We start from the raw sequence: 14,110 nt of genomic DNA on the forward strand, positions 1-14,110 counted from the left end.
GTGATGCTTTATTGTGGTACAATAGTCATCGGAAACTCACACACTTACCAAAGGCTGTTTGTCGTTTTTTGTTTTTAATCCCCACCAGAGTGGACCTAGAATTGTGTGAATTCTTACTGCATCAACCCCTGGAGAGAGGCAATCATACCTTTATTGAAGGAGGCACATCAGGTCAAGGTTGAAGATCCTGCATGAAATGGGGAGGGATGCTGTTTAAGGTGTGGTGGAAGCTACATCTATCTACTTTAACTTGAGGGGGTAACCCCATCTTTGTTTCACCAAAACTGTAGGAAGAAGGCCATCCTTTTTGTTGAGGATCATACTAGTAGGTACTGGAAATGAAATATAATTCAAGCCAGTTTTGAAGATTTGCATATAAGTGACAGTACAACATCCAAATATTTATAATTTAAGCATTATCCACGTTTTAATAATAATCTCTTACTGCATCATTTCTTGTTAGGTTAGCTTTAGGATCTGTGTATTTCTTAATGATACATAATTATTTTAAAACCTCTAGGTTATCCTGAAAGAGCACATCTGTGAAAATGAAATATGAGGTCCTTATGAGATCATTGAAACCAGGGTTTCTCAAACTTTATTGTGCATAAAAGTGACCTGGGGATCTTGTTACACTACAGATTTCAATTCAGAAGATCAGGTGTGGTAGCCGAAATCAAACTTCAGGAGATGGTGAGTGACAGAGAAGCCTGGCATGCTGCAGCCCATGGAATTGCAAAAGCATCAGACACATTTGGGCAACTGAACAAGAATGACAACCCGAAATCAACAGCTTTGACAAGCTCCCCACTGATGTCAAACTCCTCCCCCAGCAGACGCTGCTGGTGCACAGACCACGTTTTGTGAGCAGTGAGCATGTAGACTTCCATTTCCAGCAGTTTGGCAAACCGAAGGCACTTAAAACTTCTCCCCTTTTAGAACAGTATGGAGGTTCCTGAATAAATAAAAATAGAGCTACCATATGACCCTGCAATCCTACTCCTGGGCATATAGCCAGAGAAAGGCAGGATCAAATAGGATACGTGCACCCCCAGTGTTTTTTGTAGCAGTGTTTGCAATAGCCAAGACGTGCAAGCCACCAAAATGTCCATCGACAGAGGAATGGATAAAGAAGATGTGGTACATATATACGATGGAATATTACTTGGCTATAAAAAGGAATGCATTTGAGTCCGTTGTAATGAGGTGGATGAACCTAGAGCCTTTTATGCAGAGTGAAGTAAGTAAGAAAGAGAAAAATTGTGCTAAACCACTCAGATTTGAGTGTTGTTAGTTACAGCTACATTGAGAACAGTCTGGGGTTTGGGGAAAGAGAATGGAAGGAGGTAAACCAGGGAGCAGTATTTTAGTCGCTAAGTCGTGTCTGACTCTTGCGACCCCATGGACAGTGGAGCCTGCCAGGCCCCTCTGTCCATGGGATTCTCCAGGCAAGAATACTGGAGTGAGTTGCCATTTCCTTCTCCAGAAACCAGGTAGGTGGCAACAACCCAACCAGAGGGAACCACGACTATGTCTATTAATTTATGCATAAAAAGCATCCTATGCTTCTGAAAACCTACTCATAGTCTAGTGGAGAAGACCCCTCCGTAAATATAACTGTGATCCAACGGATCAGGAAGGTGGGACCACAAAGGAGAAACAACCAACTTGAGAGGTAGGAGCCAGGGGCAGTTTCTCAGAGAACAGGAAGCTGGAGCTGGTTGCTCTGCCTGGAGGCTGCCTTGTGACCCTTGTCTGAACAACTTCCGCAGAGAGCACCTGGGGCATGTTAGATTTGCATGATAATGTTTGAAAAACACCAACACAGGATCTGTCTTACGTAGTAAATGATCAGTCATTACTAGCTATTAAATAATTATAGGATATTTCAAGAAATTGTCATCAGAGCTGTTTACTGTGCATCCAGGGAGGGTCCAGATTGTGACATAAAACTCCCTACCCCAAGACTAAGCAGATACTTTCATCACCAAGTTCTGCCTCTTTTTGAGGCAGATTAGTCTCAGATCTTCCCTCCTTTTCAACTGTTCGTCACCAGCACTTTTGCTCTAATTTGTGAACATGGTTCATAATCTCCAAAGGTTGACTGACACCAAAAAAGCAATGTTTGTTCATCTCGTTTTTTGTTCTGTAGCGTGCAATCCAAAACGACATTAATATTCTTTGTAGCAGGGTGTATTGCAAAGTCTAAGTTCGTCATCATTTCATAACAGAGAGCTGGGGAAAGACGAGGAATGAAAATTGGCTTTAATATCACTGAATCTCAATAACCTGTGATTATTGCTATACTGCTGCTGCTGCTAAGTCACTTCAGTCGTGTCCAACTCTGTGTGATCCCATAGACGGCAGCCACCAGGCTCCCCCGTCCCTGGGATTCTCCAGGCAAGAACACTGGAGTGGGTTGCCATTTCCTTCTCCAATGCATGAAAGTGAAAGGGAAGTCGCTCAGTCGAGTCCGACTCTTAGCGACCCCATGGACTGCAGCCTACCAAGCTCCTCCATCCATGGGATTTTCCAGGCAAAGTACTGGAGTGGGGTGCCATTGCCTTCTCCGATTGCTGTACTAGGTATAACCAAATAATGATCATATACAATCACACCAAATGCATAATCCTAATAGTTTGGTTTAAAAATGCTGTTATTGAAACCATTCTGACCTTATCAAATAAATCCCCACAATGTTCCTAAGTGAGTTAAAATTTACATAAAAGATGAGGTAGGTGTGTGTGTGTGTGTGTGTGTGTGTGTGTGTCTGTGTGTGTAAAGTCACTCAGTCATGTCTGACTGTGACCCCATGGACTATAGCCCACCAGGCTCCTCTGCCCATGGAATTCTCCAAGCAAGAATACTGGAGTGGGTAGCCATTTCCTTCTCCAAGGGATCTTCCCTACCCAGAGATTGAACCCACATCTCATTAGGTCTCATTGGCAGGCAGGTTCTTTACCACTAGCGCCACCTGGAAAAATCTTGCACAATATTCCTAAGTGAGTTAAAGCTTACATCACAGATGAGGTGTAGAAACACAAATAGAGATGCACTCCTAGGTAATTCTCTCACCAAACATGCTCAAATGGGACTTGTAAATCAAGAACATATCTGAGGAAATAACTAGAGCTTTTTCCTGAATTATTTCCATTGTAGTTAAGGCTTTCCAATGAGCCAATAAAGCAGAAATTGGGCAGGAATTCTGCATGATTTTGCAACGTCTACCTGGTTAAAATAGGATCCAAGAGCCAGTTTCCTTTGGAAAAGATTTATTTAGCAAAATTTACACAATTTTTCTAGGAAATATAGAATTTAAACAGATGGGGGCCTAAAACAGTTGACCATGAAAAAATGAAAATCAGGGGTAAAAAATGAGCTTGGAACAGGGCTATGCCTCTTAAAAACATAAAACTTCTCATAGCAGAAAAATGTTGATCTCTAAATGCCTTTTTCCAGGCTTGGGCTCCAGAAGAATGTGGCCAGGATGAATGGCACAAGAGCAGGGCCAAAGAGAATCTGTGGTTAGCACAAAGAGGCTTGGCATGGCAGCCCCTACATTGGACCTGGCAGAAACCTGAAGGCAGAATCCCTTTTCCATTTGGGAAAAGGTCCAGTGTCTAAAAGGGCAATGACTCTTCTGAGCACTGACTATGTATATAATTTGCCATAATCTACATCATCTGTTCAGGACTTTCTACATAATTTGCAGAGCCCAGTGGAAAATGAAAATGTGGGCACTGTTTTTTAAAAATGATTTTCAAAGGACTTCCCTGGTTAAGAATCCACTTTGCAAGGCGGGTGATGTGGGTTCTATCCCTGGTCCGGGAACTAAGATTTTACATGCTGCAGAGCAACCAAGCTCATGTCCAACTAGAGAGAAACCTGTACTCTGCAACGAAAGATCCCCCCATGTGCTGCAACTAAGACCCAACATAGCCAAATTAATTAATTTAAAAAATAAAAAGAATTTCAAGAGCCCAGAGGCCCTTCTAAGCACAGGCCTGGAGGTCCCTTTCACCATCAATCATTAACCCTTTAAATGATCCCAAGCGGGTAGGGAGGACCCAGAGTTACAAGTGGTGGCTATTTATCAGCCAGTAAGGATATTATTTTCAGTGTTTTAGCAACAGGTCCTGTAGTCCCAGCTGTACCAGCTTTAATGTCAACCAGACACTGAGTATATATGGGAATGATACAGACCAACCTTAAAGTTTTCTAACAGTAGATTGAACAAGTAAGGAGAATACATCATCTTGGTTAACAGGGTAGAAATATATGTAGATACAATAAACTCTAAAACAGAAATAAACAATAAGCCCAAAAAGATGGGATCTGTGATTGCTCAAAAGCAAGTTTGAATAAACTGATGCCAAGAACTTCAAGAGAGAGAAAAGGAGAAAACAGCAGCAATTCTCAAAGGCTGAGCTGTGTTCTAACCATGACTGTGGACATGGCCGTGAAGAGAGAACTGATTGAGCAATGCTGTGTAGAAGCTTACGCAGCAAAACCGAATCCCAGTCATGACTTAGAAATATAGTAAGGGCTTCACACCCATTAAGATGGCTATTATCCAAAAAACAGAACGTAAGTATTGGCAAGGATGTGGAGAGATTTCACCGTTGATGGAGTACTACAGCTACCGCCCCACTGTATAAAGCAATATGGTGTTTTCTTGAAAATTAAAAAGAGAACTACCATATCCAGCAGTTCCATATCTGGGCATATATCCAAAAGAATAGAAAGTCAGATTTGGAAGAGCTATTTGTACACCCATGTTCAGAGAAGTATTATTCACAATAGCCAAGGGGTGTAAATGACTCAGGTGTCCAATTACAACCAAATGGATGAACAGAATGTGGTATATACACCCAAAGGAATATTATTAAGCCTTAAAAAGGAAGGAAGTTCTGACACATGCCAAACAGATGAACCTTGAGGACATTACGGTATATGAAGTCACATGCTCACAAAAGACAAATACTCCAGAATTCTACTTAGTAAGGTATATGTAGCTTAGTTAAAATTTGTAGACACACAAAGAAGAATGGTGGTTACCAGGGACTGGGGAGAGAGGGGGATGGGGAGTTAGTGTTTATATGGGCACAGAGTTTGAGTTTGGAAAAATGAAAAGAATGGATGGTGGTGATGATTATACGACAAGGTAAACATTCATAATAGCACTCATCTGTACCTTTTTAAATGGTGAAGATGGTAAATTTTGTGACTTCCCTAGTGGTCCAGTGGCTAAGACTCCAGGCCCCCAGTGCAGGGCCCGGGTTATATTCCTGCTCAGGGAACTAGATGCCGCAGCTAGTGGTCCACACGCTGCAGCTAAGACCGGTGCAGCCAGGCACAACAATAAAGTAAATAATGCATTTTTAAAGGTCTACCGCTAAAGAAAAGATGGTAAATTTTATGTCATATATATTTTACCACCGTTTTAAAATGTATTAAAGATATTTTAAAAAGAAAAAAATGTATAAAAGATATAAAGCTTATAAAATTTCAAGAGGCCCTCTTTTAGAGGAAGAGTACAAAATTATAAATATCAAATTGGGTTAAAAAAAAAGTGGATATTTAGTATAATAAAAATCACACAAACTACAATTTTTAAAGCTACTAAATACCACAAACATTACAAAATCCAGAAACGTAACAGTGTCTCTAACTAATTGACTTCCTCATGCATCTCTGAAATGCTTTTTTTCCTACAATGTTAGTGCATACATTCTCATAGTCTCTTCAAAAGACAGTGATTTTTTTTTTTTACTATTTTTATAGTGTGTATAGAAAGAAAATTCAGTCTTTTCCTCATGCATACTTAATTGAAATTTTTTTATTATTGAAAACGTAGAAGAGATTTCTTTCAACCTTGCAACTAGCTGTTAGTAGTGTCTTAGAACTCTTGGATTTTGTCAAATTTGGAGAAAGCAGGCAGGTTTCATAGATGAGCTGTAAGATTTCAGAGTATTTGAAGCATTTTTTGGTGTGTCAGTGTCTTCAAATTGACAATATTCAATAGTTTAATCACCAAAATCCTCAGTGTATTGGAGGATTACGTTTTATATTCTCCTTATCAATGTCAACATTTCAGGGTTAATCTGTAAGAATTTTTAGAATTCTTTCCAGTGAGTTCACACGATCCACTTTTCATTAAAAGGATTTTCAAACAGTCCAAATACCATTTGTTTCTCATGATAGAATTTTCCTTTTTCATAATGAATGACTGGTTTTAGTATGATCTGAAATCTGTGTTATACTTTCCTTCTCCATACCAGTATAACTTCTATTGACTTAATCACTCATTGTAACTGTTTTATTTCCTATTCCAGTAATTTTTAACCTGAATTTTCTCCTAATTTTTTAATAAATGAATTTAAAGAATGTAAAATAAGCTACCCTTTATATATATCTAAATAGAAGCTTATCATTTCTCATGTGTTTTTGTCAAAATGTTCCCAAACATCTCTCTCAGTTGCAGTTAATTTAGGGTATTCCTAACTCAACCCTCCCTTAGAAAATCCAAAAACTATCCACGGAGGCAGTTGAGATAGAAAGACACAGTGGGGTTAACTGACTATGGTTAAAATATGCTACTTCTACAATTTTTTAAAAACTTAATTTTGTATCTATATGAGCTGATGGATGTTCAGTAAACTTACAGTGATAGGCATTTCATGATTTAGGTAAGTCGAATCATTATACCATGCACCTCAAACTTACACAGCACTGTATACCAGTTACATGTCAATAAAACTGGAAGGAAAAAAAAAAAAGCAAAGATGATTTTTAGTTGCTTAGAAAGATGTCCCAACAAGTGAGACAAGTAGGTTACAGAGTAGCATATACAGTATATAAAATTGAATACATCAGTGTAGGTGTGTATTTGAAGAGATAGAAGTCTTCATGTGTGTATGAAAAGTGTCTACCAAAATGTTAACAGTGATTGTCTCTGAGTTGTTAGATTTCTGGTGACAGTGTTCAACGTCTCAAAAATTTTTCTGTATTTTTTAATTAAAAAAAAAAATCCTTAAGATCGTATGAACGCATTGCTAGGACCCCTGCCTAGCCTTGGAAAGGACAGATCAGAGAGGACCCTGAAGCTCAGGCAAACCCGCTTCCAGGCCGCCAGCCCCAAAGAAGCTGCACCCTAGGAACAGGTCAAGTCCAGAGTGCCAAGTCAGCGATTTGCCAGTTGTTGTACCATATTTTAGTTTTATTTCGTTTCATGATGGCTTCCTGCCAAACTCCTCCCTCTCTTGCCCTAATCCATGTAGTGAAGAATCCTGTTCCCTCCCCGCCCCTCCTCCTCTTTTGGCTGCTTTTCCATCCTTCTTGCACCCTGAGAGATCAGGTTCTGGGGCCCTGCTGGTGCTGACAGGTTTCATTAGCCTGATGGAAAGGTTTCTCATCCTCCTTTGGCAGCTACTGGATTTTTCTCCTCCTCCCAGGGTTCTGGGAGTCTCAGGTCAGGTCTACGCCAACCCAGAGCTGCCTATGGCATGGGACAGAACAGGGCAGTCAGTGGACCAAGCAGGGACCCTGGCTGAACTTTTCCTTTAGTCCACATGAAGAAAGAACATATTTTGTTCAATGGAAATAAAAATATAAGGACTTCTCAGGCAGTCCAGTAGTGAAGACTTTACCTTCCAATGCAGGGGGTTGCAGGTTCAATCCCTGGTCAGGGAGGTAAGATCCCACGTGCCAAAACTTAAAGCAGAAGCAATATTGTAACAGATTTGATAAAGACTTTAAAAATTGGGAGAAAAATTTCTCCTATAAAAAAAGAAAATAAGAGAAAAGTACAACCTCTGTGCCCTGAATCTGATCTCTATTCTTCAACCACACTTTGCCCTTCCACATGTCTTTGATCTCAGGAGCGAACTGAAGATTCAGGAGCCTGCAGGCTTTCAAATGAGGTGACGTCCAAAATGTCAGGTGCGTTATCAACACCTCGTGATTTCAGTTTTCTGCAAATGCAAAATCAATTTACATTCTCAGTGCCAGGAAGTGATAATTTCAAAGAGCAGACTGCTCATGGAAGAATCCTAATCATCTTGCTAAGCGTCAAGGTAAGTCTTCTGAGTCAAGGACCTGAACAATTTCTGGCGAGAGATGAGCAAACTGCTTTTGCTAATGCGACCCAGCAGACATCAGATACCATGAAACTTGGGGGAAGACTTCCTGAGTCACATTGTCCTCAACTGTAAAAACAAAAGGATTGTTAAGCTTCCCCATGCAGCCATGAAATTAAAAGACACTTGCTCCTTGGAAGGACGCTCTGACAAACCTAGAAAGCATATTAGAAAGTGAGACATCACTTTGCTGACAAAAGTCCATATAATCAAAGCTATGGTTTTTCCAGTAGTCATGTATAGATGTGAGATTTGGACCATAAAGAAGGCTGAGGACAGAAGAACTGATGCTTTCGAACTGTGGTGCTAGAGAAGTCTCTTGAAGGTCCCTTGGACAGCAAGGAGATCAAACCAGTCAATCCTAAAGAAAATCAACCCTGAATATTCATTTGAAGGACTGGTGCTGAAGCTGAAGCTCCAATACCTTGGCCACCTGATGTGAAGAGCTGACTCATTAAAAAAGACCCTGATGCTGGGGAAGACTGAGGGCAGGAGGAGAAGGGGGCGACAGAGGATGAGATGGTTGGAAGGCATCACTGACACAATGAACATGAGTTTGAGCAACTCCGGGAGACGGTGAAGGACAGGGAAACCTGGCGTGCTGCAGCTCATGGGGTCGAAAGGAGTCAGACAGGACTTAGCGAATAAACAAGGTTCCCCCAGCTCTACTGCTCTAGTCATGCCCATGATGTTCATCTTCATTTCTTCATCTTTTTTTTTCCTTGCATGTGATCTTGGCCTCTCTCTTCCTGTGTTTACATAGTTAGAAAACATTTTAAGAACTAAGTTCTATCAGGTCTGATATAGCCCAATAAAAACCCTTGGAATAGGAATGGGAAATACCAACCATGGTCATAGTCCTGGGCTCAATTTTTCTGGAACCTTCAGGTGACAACTGATCAGTCTTTACTGCAGTCTGAAGCAGGGAGACCTAAACTGTTGTGTGCACTCTCAGCGCCAGGAACTTTGCTGAGGTGTTCCCTTTGCTCCATGGTGCTGGTCCATTCTAGTTCCCTGGGGTTCCCTTGTCGGTCCTCCATCTTGAAAGCTATCCCACTCGAGTGCACATGTCTCAGAACAGTGCTCGTGTTCAGGACTGAGAGATAGGAGCACAGAGGGAGGAGAAAGCATTAGGATTTGCTTCCCCTCATGGCATCACAGCTCCTCTGACTAAAGAGGAAGGCATCCACGCTGCAGAGTTTTCTTCGATACCTACGGGCTCCCACTGCTGCTGCTATGACTGGGATTGCCTGGAGGTAGGACTTTTCCTAGTGGCTCAGACGGTAAAGCATCTGCCTACAATGCGGGAGACCTGGGTTTGATCCCTGGGTCGGGAAGATCCCTTGGAGAAGGCAATGGCACCCCACTCCAGTACTCTTGCCTGGAAAATCCCATGGACGATGGAGTCTGGTAGGTTACAGTCCATGGGGTCGCTAAGAGTCGGACACGACTGAGTGACTTCACTTCACGGCTCAAAAAATAGAGAAGAGAAGGAGCAAAAAAGAGTTTGGATTTCCTCCCAAACTCCATTAGGAGTCCGCTTTCTGGTTGTTTCTGCCAGACCTAAAGAGTTTTCCTAAAGCTCTTTCTGTCCGTGACTAGAGTTGACATCTAGGTTTCAAACAATCCTGAGTCCAGGTATGGGGGCTACTGGAGGTGATAAAAATAGGAGCTCACTTGCATCTGGTGGTAGTTGAGCTCCGGGCTTCTTTCCCAATCCATCTGCTCCCTTTTACCCAGAACCAGAACTCCTAAACAGAAGGCTTTTAATGCATATTGAATTTTAATATATAGACTCTTTTGATATATATTGAATTTTCCAGAAATGTGCCTAACATATAAAATCAAGAGATACTGTATTTGATTTTTTGTTTATACAAAAATGCGTTTATAGCATTTGGGTTGCCAGCTGCATTTGTAATTTTGTATTTTCCAGTGATTCTTTATACACCTGCCTTCTTCTTTCTGCTTATTGTGTGTTTTGCTTGAGGCATTGAAATATTGAAACATATATTTTATTATAAATTACTTACATTTTATTTTATGTATACTGTAGATTGGGCATCACAGTGTTTTTTTGTATGACGTGCTTTGGCCGGTTAAAGAGGGCTCTAAGTCTTTTGACATTACTCTTGTCCAGAGGTGCTTCCAGGGTTGGCCAGGCATCTCTCTCTTGTAATTTCAGGGACTCACCACGTGGTCTCTTAAGCATCATGGTCTCAGGGTAGCTGAACTTAAACACAGCAGTTCAGGGCTTCAAGGATGCTTCCAGAGCTTCAGAACACAGCTGCAAGATTCTTATGGCCTAGCACTGGCTGTCCCCAAAGCTATCTTCTACTTATCAAACAAGTAACTAAGGGCCAGCCTGAATTCAGGAGAGATAAGGCAGGAACTGCTCAGAAAAGGCTGGTGCCAGGAAAGGCTTGTGGATGAGATAAGGACTTGGAGGACCAAGGCTCCCTAGACTCCAGTGAATGATTAAACTGCTTAACGTTGAGTGAATCTTGATAATTCATAAAGAAAATAGAGAGGAAATCCCTTCTTTGGGTGAATTTGCATGTAATGTACAGGGTATATTTCTTATCCTTGTATAGAGCCACCAAGAATGTCCTTGGAATGCCTATATGCACAGAGCAGATATTTATTTACTCAATATCACAGTGCTAAGTATGTGGGTGATAAAGTCAGTGTCTCTGTCCTTCAAGGCTACAATGCTATTATTTTTTTTAAAAAAGCATGCAAATATACATAAATTAAACAGTGTGCTATGGCTAAGCTATGGTTTTTTCAGTAGTCATGAGAGTTGGATTATAAAGAAAGCAGAGTGCCAAGGAATTGATGTTGGAGAAGACTCTTGAGAGTCCCTTGGACTGCAAGAAGATCCAATGAGTCCATCCTAAAGAAAATCAGTCCTGAATATTCATTGGACGGACTGATGCTGAAGCTGAAACTCCAATACTTTGGCCACCTGATGTGAAGAACTGACTCATTAGAAAAGACCCTGATGGCTGGGAAAGATTGAGGGCAGGAGGAGAAGGGGACAACAGAGGATGAGATGGTTGGATGGCATCACCGACTCAATGGACATGAGTTTGAGTAAACTCTGGGAGTTGGTGATGGACAGGGAGGTCTGGCATGCTGCAGTCCATGGGGTCACAAAGAGTCGGACACGACTGAGCGACTGAACTGAACTGAAGCAGTGTGCAAAAATTAACAAAGAAGAGGTTCACTAAAGAGCTTTATGAATCCAGAAGAGAAATTATCTCTCTTCATCACTAACCATCTATTTGCAATTTCAACCCTGGCTTCCCATTGGAATCATGTGGGGAACTTTTAAAACATAACAACTGCTCCCATCCCCTTGGATTATGGTTTTAACTGAGGGGTGGGGCCCAGACATCAACATTCATAAAGAAGATTGATAAAGATCCGTATGACTTTCTAGTAAGTGACGTGTCCGACTTTTCTCGACCCCATGGATTGTAGCCTGCCAGGCTCCTCCATCCATGGGATTCTTCAGGCAAGAATACTGGAGTGGGGTTGCCATTTCCTTCTCCAGGGTATCTTCCTGACCCAGGGATTGAACCCGTCTCCCGAATTGCAGGCAGACCCTTCATCGTCTGAGCCACCAGGGAATCTGACTCTCTGTTAGGAAGCCACTTCTCTACATTTCTGATGGCTCGTCACTAACCCAGGGAGGTGGATTCATCAGGGTGGAGAGGAACCAGGAATCTGTAGTTCCAACAATTCCCCAGGGTGATTCTTGTCCTGTGGGAACTTAACACTGCTGTGTTCCCATCTTTTGCAGTCCTAATGCAAATGCTGCTCTGAATCTAAACTCAATCTCAAATATAAAAAGCCATCCTCACTTCAAAACTCTCGATAAAATCCAAACTTCAAAGCCAGCCCTAAATTGAATCCTATGTATTTTATCATATGCCGTGTGCTCCATCGTGTCCGACTCTTTGCAACCTCAGGGACTATAGCCCGAGAGGCTCCTCTGTCCCTGGGATTCTCAAGGCAAGAATACTGGAGTGGGTTGCCATTTCCTTCTCCAGGGGATCTTCCCAACCCAGGGATCAAATCACATCTGTGTGTCTCCTGCATTGTAGACGAATCCTTTACCTGCTGAGCTGTCGGGGAAACTGAATCCTAACCTAATGATTTCTTTCAATTCCTGCCTTATCACTTACATCCAATTTTGACCCACAAATCTATTCATTAATACCTCTGAGGAAATTGGCCCATATTTGACCCTGTTTTTCCCACCATGTTCTTCGCCTTTATCTTTCATCAGCTTGTTTAACCCTATGTGGGAGTCACTGATACTTTAGTTTGGAGACAGACCTCTGCTTGAATCTCAGTTCCACTTTCTGTTAGTTGTTGAATCTAAGACTCACCCTTCCGTATCTGTGAAGTAGAGATAACAATGACTGATTTACAGGATTGTTTGGAAGAATTTGGCTTCCCTGGGTGGCTCAGAGGTTAAAGTGTCTGCCTGCAATGCGGGAGACCTGGGTTCAATCCCTGGATCAGGGAAGATCTCCTGGAGATGGAAATGGCAACCCACTCCAGTATTCTTGCCTGAAGAATCCCATGGACGGAGGAGCCTGGTAGGCTACAGTCCACGGGGTCACAAAGAGTCGGACGACTGAGCGACTTCACTTTCATTTTTGGAAGAATTAAGAACGTAATGTCTGGGGGGCATTTAGAGTTAATAGATGCAATGAACATTCTTGCGTCTATTATATCAACCTCATTGGAAAAGACCCTGATGCTGGGAAAGATTGAAAGCAGGAGAAGAGGGCGACAGAGGATGAGATGGTTGGATAGCATCACCGATTCAATGGACATGAATTTGGGCAAACGGCGGGAGATGAGGGACAGGGAGGCCTGGTGTGCTGCAGTCTGTGGGGTTGCAAAGAGGCAGACACAACTTGGTGACTGAACAACAACAAAATGACTATTCTATTCCAGGCTTCAGTCCCAGAAGCATCGGTCTAAACTCCTGCTTCAAAAAATCTAAACAAAATTTATTTGACAGTGTTGGTGATGGGCAGAAAATAATCTTACCTTACTCAAAAACAATGAGAAAAAAAATGAGAACAATTATCAGGCAAGAATGGTTTGCTGAGATTTCTGATCTCTTCCCCTTCTGTCACTGAAAATTCAGAAAGCAAGTTTTTACAACTTAAAACTACTTAATTTGGAAATTTTTACTATAAGCATTAAAGGAATATTAGCAACAGATGTTTCGTGTTCTTTCTCTTTTGACCTCATTTATGAATCTACCACTGTTCACTCTGTTTATATTTTGGAAAACTTGCTTTTCTTTTAAAACTGTCATTAGTTTTTCTCTAGGATTTAGATTTTGACATAAATCCACATTTCTCTAAAAGAAGCAAAATCATGCTTAGGGATGATTTCAGCTTTAATATTTTCAATATTTCAGAAAATAGAGAATGACAATGACTTTTTTAAACTACAGCTTCCCTCCATGTATTCCTCAGTGTGCACAGGCTCTTTTCTAGAAGTAGGACGTAACCTACTTTTATGTCAGTTATTAAGATCAAAAGAAAAGGAAAAATACTTCTAACCTGACTTTAAAAATGGTTTCTTTTTTGATAGAATGGGAATCAATGGGAATGCAGTTCCCAATAAAAATGGGAAAAGAAGAAAGGTCATTTATAAAAGAAATATATTCTCATTAAACACACAAACAGTCAGATTCAGGGTCAGTAATATTAAGGAAAAGAAAGTGTTTATTTTAAATACATATATGAGTGAGTGAGTGAAAGTCACTCAGTCGTGTCTGACTCTGTGCGACCCCAGGGACTATACAGTCCATGGAATTCTCCAAGCCAGAATACTGGAGTGGGTAGCCTTTCCCTCCTCCAGGGGATCTTTCCAACCCAGGGATCGAACCCAGGTCTCCCCCGTTGCAGGTGGGTTCTTTATCAGCTGAGCCACAA

General features: G+C 41.4%; 1 long non-coding RNA gene across 1 annotated transcript; it reads left to right on the forward strand.

Moving 5' to 3' along the window:
- Positions 1-87: 87 nt before the first annotated feature.
- Positions 88-2,698, forward strand: LOC147361991 (uncharacterized). Its single transcript, XR_015138431.1, has 2 exons — positions 88-218; positions 642-2,698. It is a non-coding gene; the product is annotated as an uncharacterized LOC147361991 (long non-coding RNA).
- Positions 2,699-14,110: the final 11,412 nt, after the last annotated feature.

This window comes from Bos grunniens, chromosome 12, assembly GCF_055505025.1.
Source record: "Bos grunniens cultivar Pamir isolate PY7600 chromosome 12, Bosgru_T2T1.0, whole genome shotgun sequence".
Taxonomy (NCBI): domain Eukaryota; kingdom Metazoa; phylum Chordata; class Mammalia; order Artiodactyla; family Bovidae; genus Bos; species Bos grunniens.